This window comes from Lontra canadensis, unplaced genomic scaffold (genome assembly GCF_010015895.1).
Source record: "Lontra canadensis isolate GAN:19392208 unplaced genomic scaffold, GSC_riverotter_1.0 scaffold125, whole genome shotgun sequence".
In the NCBI taxonomy this organism is placed as follows: domain Eukaryota; kingdom Metazoa; phylum Chordata; class Mammalia; order Carnivora; family Mustelidae; genus Lontra; species Lontra canadensis.
The window spans coordinates 1,573,426-1,577,992 of NW_022631119.1; the positions used below are offsets into that span (position 1 = coordinate 1,573,426).

At 47.8% G+C, this 4,567-nt stretch overlaps 1 long non-coding RNA gene across 1 annotated transcript; it reads right to left on the minus strand.

Moving 5' to 3' along the window:
- Positions 1-2,259: 2,259 nt before the first annotated feature.
- Positions 2,260-3,953, minus strand: LOC116857660. Its single transcript, XR_004380782.1, has 3 exons — positions 3,858-3,953; positions 3,307-3,416; positions 2,260-2,332 (listed from the first exon to the last, which is right to left on the minus strand). It is a non-coding gene; the product is annotated as an uncharacterized LOC116857660 (long non-coding RNA).
- Between the last annotated feature and the right edge of the window lie 614 nt (positions 3,954-4,567).

Below are 4,567 nucleotides of genomic sequence, written 5' to 3' on the forward strand. Positions count from 1 at the left end.
CTCTTGCGAATAATGCTGCAATGAACATGAGGGTCAGATATCTTTTCAAGATAGTGTTTTCCTTTTCTTGGACAGATATCCAGAAGTGAAATTGCAGGATCATATTATAGTTCTATTTTTAGTTTTTTGAGGAACCTCTACAGTTGTTTCCATACTGACTGTACCATTACATCCTCACCAACTGTGCACAAGGGTTCCCTTTTCTCCACATTCTTACCAACACTTATTATTCCTTGTTTTTTTTTTTTTTTTATTCCTTGTCTTCTGATGATGGCCGTTCTAACAGGGTCTAAGGTGGTATCTCATTGTGTATGTGTGTGTGTGTGTGTGTGTGTGTGTGTGTGTGTGTGTATGTTCCCTTATTGTGGTTTTGATGCATTTCTCTGGTGATTACTGATGCTGAGTATGTCTTCATGTACTTTTTGGCTAACCCTATGTCTTCTTTGGAAAAATATCTATTCAGGTCTGCTTATTTTAATATTTTTAAAATGTTTAATTTAGGAGCGCATGGGTGGTTCTGTTGTTAAGCGTCTGCTTTCAGCTCAGGTCATGATCCCAGAGTCCTGGGATGGAGCCCTGCCTAGGGCCTCCTGCCTGGCAGGAAGCCTGCTTCTCTCTCTCCCACTCCCCCTGCTTGTGTTCCCTCTCTCTCTCCCTCTCTCTCTCTGTCAAATAAAATAAAATCTTTAAAAAAATTTTTAAATTTAAATTCAATTTAGTTAACATATAGTGTATTATTAGTTTCAGGGGTAGAGTTTAGTGATTCATCAGTGCACGTAACACCCAGCGCTCATTATGTCAAGTGCCCTCCCTAATGCCCATTGCTCCACACCTGTCTCCCCTCCAACAACATTCAGTTTGCTTCCTAGAGTTAAGAGTCTCTTATGGTTTGCCTCCCTCTATGTTCTTATTTTATTTTACTTTTCCTTCCTTAGCTCATTTTCTTTTTTTTAAATTATTTTTATTAACATATAATGTATTATTTGCCCCAGGTACAGGTATGTGAAACGCCAGGTTTACGCACTTCCCAGCACTCACCATAGCACACATCCTCCCCAATGTCCACAACCTAACCACCCTCCCCCCACCCCTCACACACCAGCAACCCTCAAGTTTGTTTTGGGAGATTAAGAGTCTCTTATGGTTTGTCTCCCTCCTTCAGCTCGTTTTCAAATCAGATTTTTTTTTTGTTATTGAGTTGCATGAGTTCTTTACATATTTTGGATATTAATTTTTTTATTAGATATATGATTTGCCAATACTTTTCTCACTCAGCAGGTTGGCTTTGCATTTCATTGTTTTTCTTTTTGTGTGTGTACAGAAGCTTTTTGGTTTGATGTAGTTCCACTTGTTTACTTTTACTTTTGTTGCCTTTGCTTTTGGTGACAAAACCCAAAAATCATTACCAAAACCATATCTAGATAGGAACACAGATATACATATCCAGGTCTATATATCATCTGTAGCTATGCCTCTATCGCTACCTGAACTTATGTCTCTATATTGGTAAGTAGGCATTTTCAGCCAGGACTTTAAAAGCTGGTTATGGAATTATTTTATTTTATTTTAAATTTTTTTTTATTTTATTTATTTGACAGAGATCACAAGTAGTCAGAGAGGCAGGCAGAGAGAGAGGAGGAAGCAGGCTCTCCGTGGAGCAGAGAGCCCAATGTGGGGCTTGATCCCAGGACCCTGGGATCACGACCTGAGCTGAAGGCAGAGGCTTTAACCCACTGAGCCACCCAGGTGCCCCTTATTTTAATTTTTTTAAAAGTTTTTTTTTAATTTATTTGACAGAGAGAGAGATCACAAGTAGGCAGAGCAGCTGGTGGGGCGGGGAGCAGGTTTCCTGCTGAGCAGAGAGCCTGATGTGGGACTCGCTCCCAGAACCCTGAGACCATGACCTGAGCTGAAGGCAAAGTGTTAACCCACTGAGCCACCAAGCACCCCTGGAGTTATTATTTTAAAAGATTTTATTTGGCAGAGAGACACAGCGAGAAGGGGAACACAGCAGGAGGACTGGGAGAGGGAGAAGCAGGCTTCCCGCTGAGCAGGGAGCCCAATGTGGGGCCTGATCCCAGGACCCCGGGATCATGACCTGAGCCAAAGGCAGATACTTAATGGGTGAACCACCCAGGCACCCCTGGTCGTGGAATTATCGTAAGATATCTAGCAGTCCTTGGTTTTTAAGCCAGGGTGCATAATTCACCCACCTGAAATGCATCTCCTCTCCTTGCCTCTGGGAGATCACTCCTCAACAGCCATGTAGTCAGCTACAAGGCTCAACTGGGAGAGAAATGCCCAATATTGCTGTGCTGACAATTGTCGGTTTCTGCAAATGTAGGATAGAATGTAGGTTAGAAAGAGAAACAGAAGGCAATGCAGATTAAGCAGAAGTAAAGCTGACATTATTCAGAGATATGTGGTTTACAGAAAACACTAAGTGTATGTAGAAAACTCAAAGGAATCTGCAGACCACCAGAAGCAAAAGTAAACTTAGCAAGGTCCTAGTATACGTAGAGAGAGAGAGAGAGAAGTGTATTTTCCATGTACTACTAGTTATCTATTTAAAAGACACCATTTAAAATAACATTTACAAATCTCATAAAATTAGGAATTCAGAATAAATTAACAAAAGCTATGCAAGACCCGTTCATAGAAAACTACAAAACAGGAGTTGCAAACTTTCTCTGTAAAGGGCCAGAGAGCAAATAATGTAAGTTTTGTGGTTCACATATAGTCTCTATCACATATTCTTCTTCTTTTTTTTAAATTTTATAGCTCTTTAAAATTTTTACAATGTTTAATGTTAAAATGTTACAATGGTTAGTTCACCAGCCTCACAGGCCATGAGCCGAATTTGGCCCATAGGCTGTAATTTGCTGTTCCTTGCTACATAACAGAGAAAATGAAAAAGACCTAATTACGTACAGTTAGGTCCCATGCAGTAGACTGCAAAAATTAATATAATGTGGTCAGTTTCAAGTAGGATTCTGAAAACTGGTCTATGGAATGATTTCAAAAGTTATTGGTGCCTTGGGACACAAGGCTTTTAAGCCAGGATGGATCCTTCACTCATCTGAGGTGGGGTATCTCCTGTCCCTGCCGGGACAGTTGTGTGGTTGGCTGCAAGGATCCATCAGAAGAGAAATCCGCTCTGGGGATGTGCTGCCACCTGGTGGTCTCTGCTCAGCATCTTCTGAGGAGCCAACGGTACACATGCGTTGAGCCTTAGAGCCGCGCATGCGCTCATTGCAGCTGAGCCTTGACGCTAAACACCCGAAGGACTGTTACAAATGGTAATACCTGACGCCTCCATAATGAGGAGGCGCCACAGTCCCGCGGCTACATTCAGGAGCTCTGGAATCACACAGACTGGGTTCCAGTGCCGGCTCGGCCACTACCAACTGTAAAACCTGAGAAAAGTTCCAAGACTTAAATGCTGTTTTACCAAATTCACCAAAAAAGCCGTAAAGAGAACCTGCCTGCTAGGAAGAGGTGCAGAAAGCGGCATCCAGGCCGTTGGGGGCATCTTGTTTCCGCCTCAGAGAAGTTCAATGCCCCGATGGTGATGCTGTAGGCTCGTACCTTCCCTGGCTCCGGGGCCCCGTGAGGCACTAGAGAAGTTCCGGAGGGGGGCTCTGAACTACCTGTGTGGGGGTGGAGGGACGGAAAACGTGCCCACTCGGGCGGCTGTCGGGAAGGGACACGCTGGGGCTTCTTAGCACCGCGGCTGCTCTGGTCTCACCCCCCCCCCGACCCCTCAGCACTGGCCCGCGGCACCCCCACCCCACGCCGAGAGTCGGTCACCGCGCAAACAGCACCGGCCTGGCCCGCCCCATAAGCCGCATCCGCACCTTGGGAGGATCAGGGTCGCTCCTGCCTTGGGTGGGGGGAGCCCTTTGGCCTCCCGGGACCCGAGCAGGAAGGGCTGGCGGGCTCACAGGCCTGGCTGCCAGATGTCAGGAGAGCCTCGGCAGTACGGGACGGTGTCCACACCTGGCGGGAGCCCTTGGGTGCCAAAGGCCCGTAACGAAGCGAGGGAAGAAGGCTCGAAGGCCGGGGGTGTCAGCGGGGCTTGGGCCGTTAGACCCCGCCCTTTGCCGTTGGCCGCTAGATCCTCGCGCCGGTGGCTCGCGCATGGTTTCTCCGTCATCTGTTGCAGTGGGTCCAACCCCCGCAGGGCAGCGCGAGCTGCGTGGCGGAGGGGTTGCAATCCAGAGAACTCCCTGCGTTCCCCACCCGGCTCCCGAGGATCCCGCGGCGCGCAACGGCTCTTCGCTGCACCCTCCGAGGCGACCCTCGCGTCCCACCCCCGCCGCCACCACCCTCCAGTGCTGCATGGGTCCCGCTGGGATCACCACGCTGACCCTGCCTCCCACCCCACCCCGGAACCTACTGCAATCACTTGTCTTCCTCCGCTGGGTTTTCTGTCCCTAGGAGGGGTTATCTGATCCCACGGGCTCAGCGCTCCTTCCTGGAGTCCCGACCCCGTGTCCCTGCAGGACTCTCAGGTCAGCCCAGTGCTGTCCGCCCGCAAGTCCATGATGTTGCTCACTCCAGAAAG